The sequence below is a fragment of the Anthonomus grandis genome, chromosome 1 (genome assembly GCF_022605725.1).
Source record: "Anthonomus grandis grandis chromosome 1, icAntGran1.3, whole genome shotgun sequence".
In the NCBI taxonomy this organism is placed as follows: Eukaryota; Metazoa; Arthropoda; class Insecta; order Coleoptera; family Curculionidae; genus Anthonomus; species Anthonomus grandis.
Window position 1 is genome coordinate 25,798,647 of NC_065546.1, and position 13,904 is coordinate 25,812,550.

A 13,904-nucleotide genomic window follows, 5' to 3' on the forward strand; every position below is an offset into this window, starting at 1 on the left:
GCCCCAGAACTCCTCGATGTTTTTCTTAGTGGGGTATATGTCAATGGAAGTGTTTTTGGAGCATTGCCATTAAGCTTTCGCTAAAATTGCTTCTCTGAGCGTTCAAAAAGGAAATTGTCTTGTTTCCTTTTAATATTGGATTATACTTTCTTAAGCAACCAGAATAAATGGATAACTTCTGTTTAAGGGTGTCTAGACACTGTTCCGAAGTACAGTTTTCTTATTCTTTTTGTCTATGTTATTGGGTCTAACGGCTTATTTCCTCTACTCTTTCTTGCATTTTTCTGGTTTTGATACCTCCGACGTATTCTTTTACCGGCCAATGGCGGAATAAGCAATGTTTTATTTACTAAAATTAGTTCAGATGCAGAGAGTTTTATGTTCCAGTTATTAAATAACCAAACTCTAAACGAGTGCAGTAATGCCAAAGCTCATTTAGAACTTATTTGGGGCCGTCGAGAAGAATGGTGTTTATTTTTTCGTAGTGACGTTTTGCATAGGGGCAATAATACAAATAATTATTGTGATGCTTCCATCAGAATTTTGAAGAACATTATATTGCAAAGATTTAACATGTGTGCAATTATTGATTTTATCACAGGTATTTTTAAAATCTATCACAAAAATAGGCTTCTAAAATTTGCTAACATAAGAAAACAACATAAAACTCTAGCTCATAATAAGTTTTTTCGACGCTTAAAAGATATCGAAGAAGTAACACAGATCAGTAATTCAACGTGTTACATCGAAAAGTAACTCTTAAAAGTCAAAGGGAATAAATATGAATACCTCATTAGTTTTTATTTAGATTTAATAATAAATCCTCTTGTGTGTGCATGTGCGTGAATGTGAATACTTGATTAGTTTTACTTACATGACTGAAAAAGTGTAGACGTTTACTCAATATGTAATCAAAAATTGCGCTTACAAATCATACACCTATACATTTAATTCCTGATAGCGTAGTGGAATGGAATATGTAACTAATATTCTGCAACCAAAAACTACTCGAATTCAGTCACCCTCTTGACTATAATGGTAGAGGAACTGTAAATTCGCCCCCCGGCCACAAATATCAAAAAGGTTGGGCTCTGCCTGATGACCGCTTTCTGGAGGTCGATGTAGATGTTCCTGTGCAGTCCCAGTTTCAAGAGGCTAGCTTCTAGTGATTTCAGTATAAGCCCTGTAGGTGATAATGGTACTGAGACGACTTCGACCCTATTTTCATGTCACATTTGTCGGATCTCAAAAGCTAGATCTGCATATTTACTTACCTTCTCTTGATACTTACTTAATACGTTGTTGTTATTGGGTATCACGATGTCTATTAGAAGAACCTAGTTGACTACTTTATCCACCACCACTATATTAGGCCTGTGATTCGTCATCTGTCTGTCGGTGATAATGGGCCTGTCGTAGTAGAGTTTAAAGTGGTCGTTCGCACGTACTTTCTGGGGTTGATACTTATAGTTTGGAGTGTAAATATTAATAAGTCCTAAGTTATTAATGTTTCCCAACGTTTCAACGTCTTATTAACCATTATCAGGAATTTTTCCTTAGTGCGGATGTGACTTTTTTAACTTTTACATGTTTATTCTTTTTCTCATGATTTCAAATTTAATTAATTAAAGGTTAGTTTGGAGAATGGTGTCCATGTTCTGGGATGTATTTTTATAGGTATTTGCTAGCAAACACAGTAGAAATTAAAGGTCTTATTTCACCAGAAATTCCTTTTATTATGACGACCGGTTTCGCGATTACAATATCATCGCATCATCAGGTCGAGGACTAAAAGTAAAAGACACAATTTACATAGATACTATGCTTATCAAAAATTGGTAAAATGCTGAATAAAATCGAATTTTAAAGCGTACTTACATTGTTAAAAACGAGATTTGTCAAAACAAAACAAAAGCACATATAGAACGGTACAGCTAAAATTAAGCAAGTAAATCTTATCGTAAGATAACAAATAATACACTTAGGTTTAAAACAATAACATCTAAAAAGCACCGTTACAACACAATAGACAAAACGATCTAAAAACTATGATAACCGCCATTCAAACTATTCTGACCAACAGAGTCATCTATATCTAGTTTTCATAATTAAGAAAGAACGTTACAAAGAAATCTATATTTTATATCCTATAACCGAATGGGTACTAGATAGCGGTACCCACAGTAACTTTAAAATATTTTAAAACAGTTAAACAGATGTCTCTACCAGTTTATATTAAGAAAACAACGGGGTTTTTATTAAAATAAATTAACCGGAAAGGGAGGGAAGAGTTATTCAAATAAAATATTAATTAAATTAGTTTCAGGAATGTTAATCTGAATATTAAGAGATTTATCATATTCTTTTTTGAGAGATCTTTTAATCTCGAGTAATTCAAGATTATTTAGATTTATGTTGTCCTGAACTCTATGTAAGATCTTGTAATTATCTAGTAGATTCGATGGGTGACCGGTCTCCATAATATGCTTAGCAAATAAAGACTCAGGATTGTTTTGTCTAATGCATCGGTCATGTTCGCTAAACCGAGCTTTAAAACTACGCTTCGTTCTACCTACATAAAAATAACCACACTCACAATAAAGCTTATAAATTCCTTTACAAGATAACGGATCCGTTTTGTCTTTATTATTAATCAATAAGTTACCTAATGAATTGCTCGATTTAAAGGCAACCTTAACATTTAAAGAAGTTAGAACTCGTTGGATTTTATAAGAAACTGCTCCATTGTATGTAAGTGAAATGAACTTATTTACTGGCTGATTACTTAATATTGTTTGATGTGGTATGTAGACATTTTGGAACGCATTACGTAATAGAAATTTATTTTTTATTTTGTCTACTAAATTGGGAGAAAAATTATGAGTTTGGGCAATTTGTTTGATAATATTCAACTCTTTTAAAGCTCGGTTTAGCGAACATGACCGATGCATTAGACAAAACAATCCTGAGTCTTTATTTGCTAAGCATATTATGGAGACCGGTCACCCATCGAATCTACTAGATAATTACAAGATCTTACATAGAGTTCAGGACAACATAAATCTAAATAATCTTGAATTACTCGAGATTAAAAGATCTCTCAAAAAAGAATATGATAAATCTCTTAATATTCAGATTAACATTCCTGAAACTAATTTAATTAATATTTTATTTGAATAACTCTTCCCTCCCTTTCCGGTTAATTTATTTTAATAAAAACCCCGTTGTTTTCTTAATATAAACTGGTAGAGACATCTGTTTAACAGTTTTAAAATATTTTAAAGTTACTGTGGGTACCGCTATCTAGTCAATAACACCTCTACAAAAGGACAAAGCGCTCCAAAAAATTTTGCTCGTGACGTCACGCGTTTGGGCCATGCACTTCGGGTACTAGCGTCTGCGGAACCACCGTTCCTTGTGCCGCCGGCGCTCGCTCTCGCGGCAGAGCATAGTCAATGTTGCCGCTTTCATCAAAGATATCATATTTTATGATTAAAACGCATTCTGGGTGAGCCGTTATGTGCTCGCTCGCAGTCTCGCTGGCTCAATGTTTAGCAATTTTGTATTTACTTGTTTATTTTGATATAAACAAATATCATTAGCTAAGTGATTGGTTTACATGTATATCCATTTACATTATGCATGTATTATAGGATAAGGTCGAAACGTCGGCATTTATTTGTAAGAAATTGGTTTCATTTCCTTATTGGGTCCTACTTCTGGTAACCCTTCGCTATATAAATAAGTTTATCTTTTTCTTTGTTTCTTATTAATAAAATTTAGTTTCCTATACTATGGTTTTATTTTGGATTGGTGCCTTTATTCCTTCTATTGATGGTGTTTAGATCATTAGAAAATTATATTCTTTCTAAATTTGAAATATTTTTGAAATAATTGCTAATTTAAACATATTTCTCAAAAGCGATATTTTAAAAATTCCAAATCTTACATTATTACTATTTTAATGCCTTAATGCTCTTCAGTCTGTAATATGCAGCTAAATCTATTATCTATTTGCAGATAAACAATAAACAAATCGCATTTTCTTATCTTACGTTTTTTACCCATATAAAAAAATACCTAGGTATTTATTGAATAAAATATCAAAATGTTTATGAATCCTAAAAATTAGCAATTCAAAGGTTAATGGTTACATTCAGAAAAGTGCAATATGTTTTTACCATCTTTAGAATCCTGCACATTTTCCTAGTCATAGCAAGCACAATTTTCAACACATTTATCTCATGAATGGTTGAATAAAATAATGGCATGTGATTTTATTACATTATGAGTTTATTTAAATCGTAGTAGGTACCTTTATCAATTCTTAACTCATTTTAGGGGTCTATTTAATATTAGTGCAATCAAGAGTAAACGTTTTTTGAAGAAAATTTAAAGAGAAGAGGCATTGTATAGTATTTTTATTTTTTAAGGAAAAAAATGCGGAAAAATTAATATTTTTGCGTGAAACCGAAAAAAAGTAATAAATAAAGTTAATATTCCCGGTACGCGGCTCAAAAGACACTAACCCAACCGATGGGAGGCTCCAATCCACGGTCGATATCCGTTTTGAGATCCAACTCTAAAATCAAGTCTCACTCCAACCCAGGCGCGCCCTTTCGAATTTTGTTCATTCAAACCCGTTATAATGAACAAAACATTTTTGCGCTTCGCTTGTCACTAATGTCACTATAACCAAAAGAAAATCTCAACACACTGACATTACTACGCGTCGAAAAATAGTTCCAGATTAAAATCATTAATATTATAATAAAAAATTAAAATTCCTAATTTTTTCTTTTTAGAATTGACTTAAATTAGGTTATTCTCATCATATTAATTAATTTTGTAATGTAATTCCGATTGCACTAATGTTAAATGTCACCCGTTTTAGTATATAAGGAAGGACAACTATTTAACATTAATAACCAAAACTGAAAAATCCATATAAATTAGGTATAGGTACTTAAATTAAAGTAAAAAGTAAAATACTATTACTGTACCCTGTAGGTAGCGATATAACCTTTAAAAAAATAAGTAATAAAAGAATCCTCCACTTAGAACAATGGAGGCTTTTCGAACACAAAGCTATTTTATTTTTAACCAACTACCACCTTAAAAAATATCTCTCAGAGCTGCAGGCGCGGCGCGCAACATATGAAGCCGGTATTTTAATATGAATAGCGGCAACGTAGCACCACACATCTGACTGCAGAGGCACAGTGATTTCCAGGCGGCAGACGCTAGTCTTCGGGTTGATTTTCAGGTGAATTCGGCTGTTGACGCTGTCGTTGTTCGTCCGCGGAAGGCTGCCGGCAACGCTGCCAGACTTTGCAGATTGCCGTGAACATTAGGATGCTCTATTACTATCTTAAAATAATTAAATCTATATCTTTAACTGCTCTTACTTTACAATTTAGTTAAAAAAAAGAGTGCATCCTTATTTCTCTTTTCATAATTTAAACTTCCATTTTTTCAAATTTTATCATTTATCTAATACCTTGTTACTTGCCAATAGGAGTTCTTTCTATATAAATCTGACAGCGGCGCATCTACTAATGTGCCGCCTGATGAAACGAGAGGTTAGGTTGTTTATATTTATGTTCTGTGGTTGCCGGTATTTCTGACGAGATCCGCAGTAAACATTAGCCCATTTTTGTGTTTTTTTCTAAAATCGGAACTGTTTATTTCCGCGAAACGTGTATGTTATATTTATGTAACTTTTAAATCGCAAAATCGTACTTTCGGACTAGAAAAATCCTCGGAAAAACCGGGTCTCCGGCGCGCCGCGGTTTTATTTGTTTATATCAGACTTTAATACTTCAGTTCGTGTTTAATTTAATGTTTTTCTACTAGTTCGGCTTGTAGTTTATACCAGAGTGTAAATATGTCTCAAATGTGTTATGTTCCGTGTTGTAACGGAAACTATAAAAACGGACCTAAAGTGCATGTCTTCGATTTTCCTAAGGATATACATAAATCTAAGGGGAAAATGGGTAAAAGCCATACACAGAGATGACTTTGAGCCCAAAAACAACACCAAAGTATGTGAAGCTCATTTTCCTGAAGGTAGTATAATAAAGAGTACTTTATTATACGTTTTATTATACATATTAAGTTCAAGATTCCAACACAGGTAAAATTTTTACAATAGATTTACTAAAACCATGACTGAAACTTTTGAAACTTTGTTATATAGCAAGCCAGTTTGTGTTTTAACATCAAAATTTAAAACTCCATATACTTACCCATAGTTTAGATGATTTATATGCAATACTTGAAGCAATAGACCTTACTATTATTACCCTGCCTTTGGAGGAAAATGTTACCAATAATGACAACCCCGACTGTGACTTAAATCTGCCACCTACAAATACTGCTACCGAGACTGCTACAATACCCTTGGCAATACTATTCTCGATCATGCCAAACCATCAAATGACATAAATAAAATGAAATGTGTGTTCCATTTTGTGTCAAACATACTAAAAAGTTTTAAAAACATTGAAGACAACAAAATAGTGCATTCTTTAGATTTTATTTGTGAACAATTAGCTTTGCTTACAACTGCAAAGGAAAGGTACAGATATTCAAGTAGTACAATAATTTTGACTTCTATAATCTATACTATTAGTCCTCATGCATACAAGTATTTAAGAGATTATGGATCCCTAATTTTACCACATCCTCAAACTATAATAGGTATTTGTAACAAACACATGACCGATCCCCACATAGATGAAAAAAAAATTTTTTTAACTTATGCCCGAAATGTGTTTAGTTTACTAAAGGATCATGAGAGATTTGTGACACTACTTTTTGATGAAATTCATATTGACCCTTACATGGACTATAAAGGCGGTAATATCACTGGAACATCAGTCAATAATAAGTCTCTAGCTTCAACGGCATTTACTTTTATGATTACAAGTGTGTGTTCCAGCTTTAAGGAAGTAGTTCACATAGCTCCCATCTCCAAAATTACATCAGACATACTTTATAATTTTATTAAGACAATTATTGAAAATTTAGAGGAGATTGGGTACATAGTTTTTTAATAGTGTGATAATAATGCCATTAGTCATTTTTCAACTGCAGACCAACTTAGCATTGTTTATCCTCATCCCATAGATAATCAGAGACCATTATTTTATATTTGACACAGTTCACTTACTTAAATGTGTATTTAATAATTGGCTTAACTCTAAACCAGACCAAAAATTTGATATTCCTGATTTTGACACCTCGAAGAAAAAATGTGCTTCTTTTTCTGCAATTAAAAATTACATGAACTGGAGTATACCTAAGCTTTTTAAGCTTTTAAAGTCAATATATGTATTTATGTGTATATAATAACATTTTTTACTACTTAATGGTATAAAAAAAAATAAAAAAATACCTAAATACGTATGTTGAATTTTGGCGCAGATGTAGGGGAGTTGGGAGTCTGCATTTAATATTAGTATACACATATACACCATAATATTTAACCTGACATTCAACCAGAACTAAAACATACCTTTGAATGTTTCCTGAACTCTATTCTATTCCTAGCATTTTTTAAAATAAGCCAAATATTGAGATATTAGCATATGAAATCCCTTGGTTTTTAAAAATCGGTGGCCCACATCGATGACGTCACGCGCCAAGCACTAAGGCCTTGTCTTTGAGTGGGTGTTGATCTAGTACCCATTCGGTTATAGGATATAAAATATAGATTTCTTTGTAACGTTCTTTCTTAATTATGAAAACTAGATATAGATGACTCTGTTGGTCAGATTAGTTTGAATGGCGGTTATCATAGTTTTTAGATCGTTTTGTCTATTGTGTTGTAACGGTGCTTTTTAGATGTTATTGTTTTAAACCTAAGTGTATTATTTGTTATCTTACGATAAGATTTACTTGCTTAATTTTAGCTGTACCGTTCTATATGTGCTTTTGTTTTGTTTTGACAAATCTCGTTTTTAACAATGTAAGTACGCTTTAAAATTCGATTTTATTCAGCATTTTACCAATTTTTGATAAGCATAGTATCTATGTAAATTGTGTCTTTTACTTTTAGTCCTCGACCTGATGATGCGATGATATTGTAATCGCGAAACCGGTCGTCATAATAAAAGGAATTTCTGGTGAAATAAGACCTTTAATTTCTACTGTGTTTGCTAGCAAATACCTATAATAATAATTAAAGGTTATTTGATTGGCCCACAACATCGCTGATGGATACACCTATGGACTTTTCCATATGGGGTTTTATTAAGGAACAGGTTTATCAAACTACGCTTCAAAATTTAGAGGACTTAAGTTTAAAAATAAGAGAACTGCAATAAATTTTCTCCGCAAATGTTAAGGAACATTCAAGGAAACTAATGCGCGAAAATTCTTACCTAATGGTGGTCATTTCGAATATTTAGATTAAAAACAATTTATTTTATAATATAATACCCTTCATTTATTTCAAATAAGTTCTGGACTTATTTTTGTTCATTATTATATTGTTTCTTAAAAATAAATTTGTTATAAAGTTAGTCAGATCATTGTGGTAATATTTATTTTTTTAAATACATCCATTTAATATTGATGTTTAACATTTAGTAGCAATAATGTTATTCAGCAGATGATTAATGAATAAATAAATCATCATTCAATCATGTCTAAAATGGAATTATTATTAATATGACCACTTTTACATTATTTTAGCATTTATAAATATTTTTAAATAACAACCAAAAAGGTAAACTTTTTACTGTATTAATAGTAATTAATTTACAATTTAAAAAAAATCAGGCCCGCATTAAGGAAAAATTCCTGATGATGGTTACTAATCCGTCGAAACGTATAAATGAGATACATCATTTTAAAGGAAATATATTTTAAAAATGCTTTTAAAATATAGGAAATAAACGTTGCCAGTTACAATACCAAACGTTATAAATAAAAATTAAAGGCGAAGCTTTGTAAAACAGAAAAAATTATAAATCTTTGTAAATAAAAGTAAGTTTCTAAAATCAATAGTTTTGGAAATAATAATTTAAATAAAATTTTATATAAATCACACTGTAATTCACGAACTAATAAGCATTTTGCAATGCTGTAAAAGTATTTAGAATAAGCATCAAAATTGGCAATTTTTTTCTAATTTAACCCTCGTATCTCCTATAGTTTCGGAAATATTAATAGTCACACATGGCAAATAGAACATCCTGTATAGGAAAAAAACTCAATTTTTTGGAAAGAAACGTTCTTTCAAATCGTTTTAGACCTTCTAGCTTTTTTATTGGTTTCCAATCATAGGCTTGTTCTCACAGCAGTAAGAAATAAGTTTTCGACAAACTAATATGCGCAGAAGAGTAAAATTCGCACAGTTCGCATAGATACTTCTGATCGTTATCTGAGTCAGACATATTTTCGGATTTATTTAAAGCAGGTGTCACAGAATTCGTGTAGCCAGTGAATGCCAGTCGTCGTAATATAAACATAACCTCTAAATTTCGTTTTAAAAAAAACTGTTTTTGTCGTTTTGTACAATCCCTGATATTTGTTTTGAAATTGTATTTTAAATTGTTGGAATAGTCTAAATACACATTAAGGAAATGAGTGACTGAATTGTCGGAAGAATCTGAATTATCAGAATTTTCTGACTCCGAAACAAACTTAGAAGATTTACTTGGAGAACGGATAAGGCCCAAAAATCAAAACCATTTAAATAAAACTGTGTCCCAATTTAGTAAAATAGAATTTCTCGAGCATTTTAGAGTAACAAAAAAAGTACACAATTTTAAATGACTATTAATTAAAATAAGGTGTATTTATTTTAATTTTCCACTGGCATAAAAAAGTGAGGGTATTTTCCTTGCTTTTCTTTTTTTAAATTGGACTCAACGAAACCCGTGTTTTATGTTCGCACAGATAGTTTTAAATCGATCAGAGGTTATAATATTTTACGCATGCCAATTCCACAATGTCTACATCTATCATAAGTCTTAAACACATCAACAGGTCGTAAGTTAGATGGTACATGAATTTTCCCTGCATCACTAAATGAAAAGTTTTTTAAAGACGATCCATTTACTTTGTTCCAGGATACAATGGTTGGATTATTTTCATCTTCGTGTATTTGGAAAAATCGTTCATCAACTTCAGAATCAGTATCTGATTCAGAGCTATACTCTGATCCAGAGGACACAAAAGGGTCATTTCATCGTCCCTTTCGTATGCGTTCAAAATGATATTCTTGTTTCGAGAGCTTTCTGGATTTTCATCTAAAATATAAAGCACACGCTTAGAAAACTTATTTTGTGTTTAAACACCCCTAAAACATACATCTTGTTCACTGGCCTCTCTAAGCTCAAAATTCTTAGTGATATCTGCATCAGAATCGTCATTTGGTATATTTCAAGAAAATTTTTGTTTAAATACAATTTTAACCTAATAGTTTGCATAAATAATTCTAAAATAATTTACCTTCGGATTCCAGTTCATGGAGCCATTGTAAAAGCTTTTCTTCTTCCTTAAGGCCCATATCTAACCACTTTCAACTTATACTGAAGATAAAACTGGAAAAACAAATGAATGGTAGACTAAATCTATCTACTTTTACGCACATGAAAAGTAGGGTCTCTGTTTATTGGGCCTGTTTTGCCAATTCGGTTACATGAATGACATTTAAGTGGTTGAAGGTTGGGTCTTTTATTTATTGTTTGATTAGATATTGGTTTAGGAGGATTCGATTTTATGACTTTTTGATTCTCGAACTAAGACTAGTGGTCCTAGAGGAACTGGTAAAGGTGGGCTACAGGGTTCGGCGTGTCTGGGTACCTGGCCTTTCAGGTTTTGCTAGAAATGAGAAAGCCGAAGCCCCCGCTAGACTAGAATCTTCGAAATGGCCAGTAGACCTTGGACCTACAATCAGTTTATCCAAATGTGTAGCTGTTGCATGAATGAAAAGTCTGCTGCACAAATGGACCCTCCAGAGATGGACTCCGCTTTTCTCACCAGACAACTCCTGTGCTTAGAAACGCGAATTCCGGCTACTGACAGGTCTATTAGCCAGACACTGTACACCATAGGTATTGCGAAACAGCCGGTTAGCCTTAGATTTAAACATCTGGATAATATCTACCGGGTGGCCAAATAAGCGAGGTAAGCGGCTGTATCTCAGGACCGGTACATCTGGCAACAATGAAATTTTTTTAATATTATAAAAGTGACCATGAGAAAATTCTCGAAATTATTTTTAAGTTCCGTATTTCACCACAAGAGGGCGCAACTAAAAATTAAATAAAAGAATCGTCTTTTTCTCCGAAAACTTAAATATTAACTTATACTTTTGATATTATTTTTAGTAAGCCTAGATAATTTGCTATAATTTTGGTTTATGAATTATTGACGTACGAACGATAGTAGGGGTGGGGGAAGCTATTGAAAGTGGAATCATTAAAATCGGTGTAAATTCTAAACCACTTATTCGATTTGAGCAATTCAAAATTTATTTGCAACATAAATATAGCTGCTTTAAAAGTCTGATCTCATCACTATCCTATAGTTCCTAATAAAACCGCCAGAGGGCGCAATTTGTAATAATTCTAGTTTTTTTCATTTTGCATTAAAAATTCACATTGAATGGTATGTTTTTGACATCCTATTTAAAAAGTAAATACAATTTTCAAAAGTACTGTGAAAACCGCACGATGATATCTTTGCTCGTTTTAAAGTTATAGCGAATTAAATTTTTTACGCACCAACTTACGTACCGCCATCTAGTGTCCCGTTTAAAAATCACTAACTAGTATTACCACAACTAGGTTACCATGATGTTGTCATAATTAATAAATTATTAAAGTAATAATTGATTGATAAATTATAAATTAATAATACCTATGTATAATGTCATTGCCAGAATAACTGGAAGTTTATGTGACTTTCTTATAAGGCGAATAATTTTATTAACGAATTTCTTTTTATATTTAAATTATGGTGCTTAAAAGGACCGATTTTAAACCGAAACATATTTGGTCTTTAATTCTTCGATAGGTGTTCAAACTGCTTTCCATCACATTCCAAACAAGCTTCCAATCTTCTTTGGGTGGATAAACTGCTGTTTCGATTTCAGCAGCTGATATTTCATTTATTGCACCATGGGTTCTGTTTTCCATATCATGTCTTGTTGTAGGTGGAGTTTGGTACACAATATCTTTTAAACGACCCCATAAGTAAAAGTCTAGGCGTGTTAAATCGGCTGACCTGGCCGGCCAAGGATATAGACTCCCCCTTCCGATCCAGCGCCCTTAAAAGTAATTATTTATATGATGCTGCATCACATGGGAAAAATGTGCGGAGCACCCGTCCAATTGGAAATACATGGTCCGTCTTACTTCCAATGTCAAATCTTCCATTAAAATAGGCAAGGAATTTGTTAAAAAATGCAAAAAAACATTACCGGTCAATGTGCCAAAAAAATAAGGACCAATAATTTTCATTCCGATAATGCCACACCACACGTTTACACTCCAGCGGCCTTGGTGCTGGACTTCTCGCATCCAACGAGGATTTTCAACCGACCCATAATGCATATTATGCCTCTTGACTTTCCCATAGCTACAAAAAGTGGCTTCATCGATCCACAGAATCTGTGACAAAAAAATCCCTGTTTTCGCGAATCATTGCTAGTATCCATTGGCAAAAATCAATTCGGCGCTCAAAATGATGTTCGTTTAGAGCTTGGTGTAGGATTATATAGAAAGGGTGTAGCCTTAAAATAAATAGAAATGCCTATATTCGAGAAGAAAATTATAATAAAAAGATGTATTACCTGTGGTCTTTAAGTATATTTTGAACAGCAGTTCGAGCTATTCCCAAATCTAAAGATAACGCACGAGTTCCAATATGTCTATTAAACTCTACGTAGGCCGACACATTAATAATGTTTTCTTCAGTTCTTCCAGTAGAGCGACTCCTAAATTTGGGCCGACTAAAACTCCCAGCATCGCGTAGTCGCTGTACCAACCGTGGAAAAATTCTTCTGCCATAATGGCGGCGATCTGGATACCGAAGGACATACTGTCTTTCAGCTATTGCTGCATTTTGAAAGCACTCAAAGAAAACCGCAACCAAATCCACAGCTTCATTATTTGTCAAAGGCATTTTACAAAAAATCGAGCAAAGAAAATTGAAAAAAGATTTAAACTGGCCGTCTAATACGTCAACTAGACATTCTAAGGCCGAGCGCTAGATGACGGTACGTAAGTTTGGACTCGGTGCGTAAAAGAATTTAATTCGCTATAACTTTAAAACAAGCAAAGATATCATCGTGCGGTTTTCGGAGTATTTTTGCAAATTTTATCTACTTTTTAAATACGATGTCAAAAATATACCATTCAATTTGAATTTTTGGAGCAAAATGAAAAAACTGGAATTATTACCAATTGCGCCCTCTGGCGGTTTTATTAGGACCTATAGTGTAGTGATGAGAACAGACTTTTAAAGCAGCTACATTTATCTTACAAATAAATTTTGAATTGTTCAAATCGAATAAGTGGTTTAGAATTTACACCGATTTTAATGATTCCACTTTCAATAGCTTCCCCCACCCCTACTATCCTTCGTACGTCAATAATTCATAAACCAAAATTATAGCAAATTATCTAGGCTTACTAAAAATAATATCAAAAGTATAAGTTAATATTTAAGTTTTCGGAGAAAAAGACGTTTCTTTTATTTAATTTTTAGTCGCGCCCTCTTGTGGTGAAATACGGAACTTAAAAATAATTTCCAGAATTTTTTCATGGTCACTTTTATAATAATAAAAAAAGTTTCATTGTGGCCAGATGTACAGGTCCTGAGATACAGCCGCTTACCTCGCTTATTTGGCCACCCGGTACACATAACCATCGACATTAGGTCAA

General features: G+C 32.7%; 1 protein-coding gene across 2 annotated transcripts in view; it reads left to right on the forward strand.

The window, feature by feature from the left end:
• LOC126743580 (exostosin-2) overlaps positions 1 to 13,904 on the forward strand; it is a 174,985-nt gene that overhangs the window by 86,158 nt on the left and 74,923 nt on the right. The window lies entirely within an intron of this gene.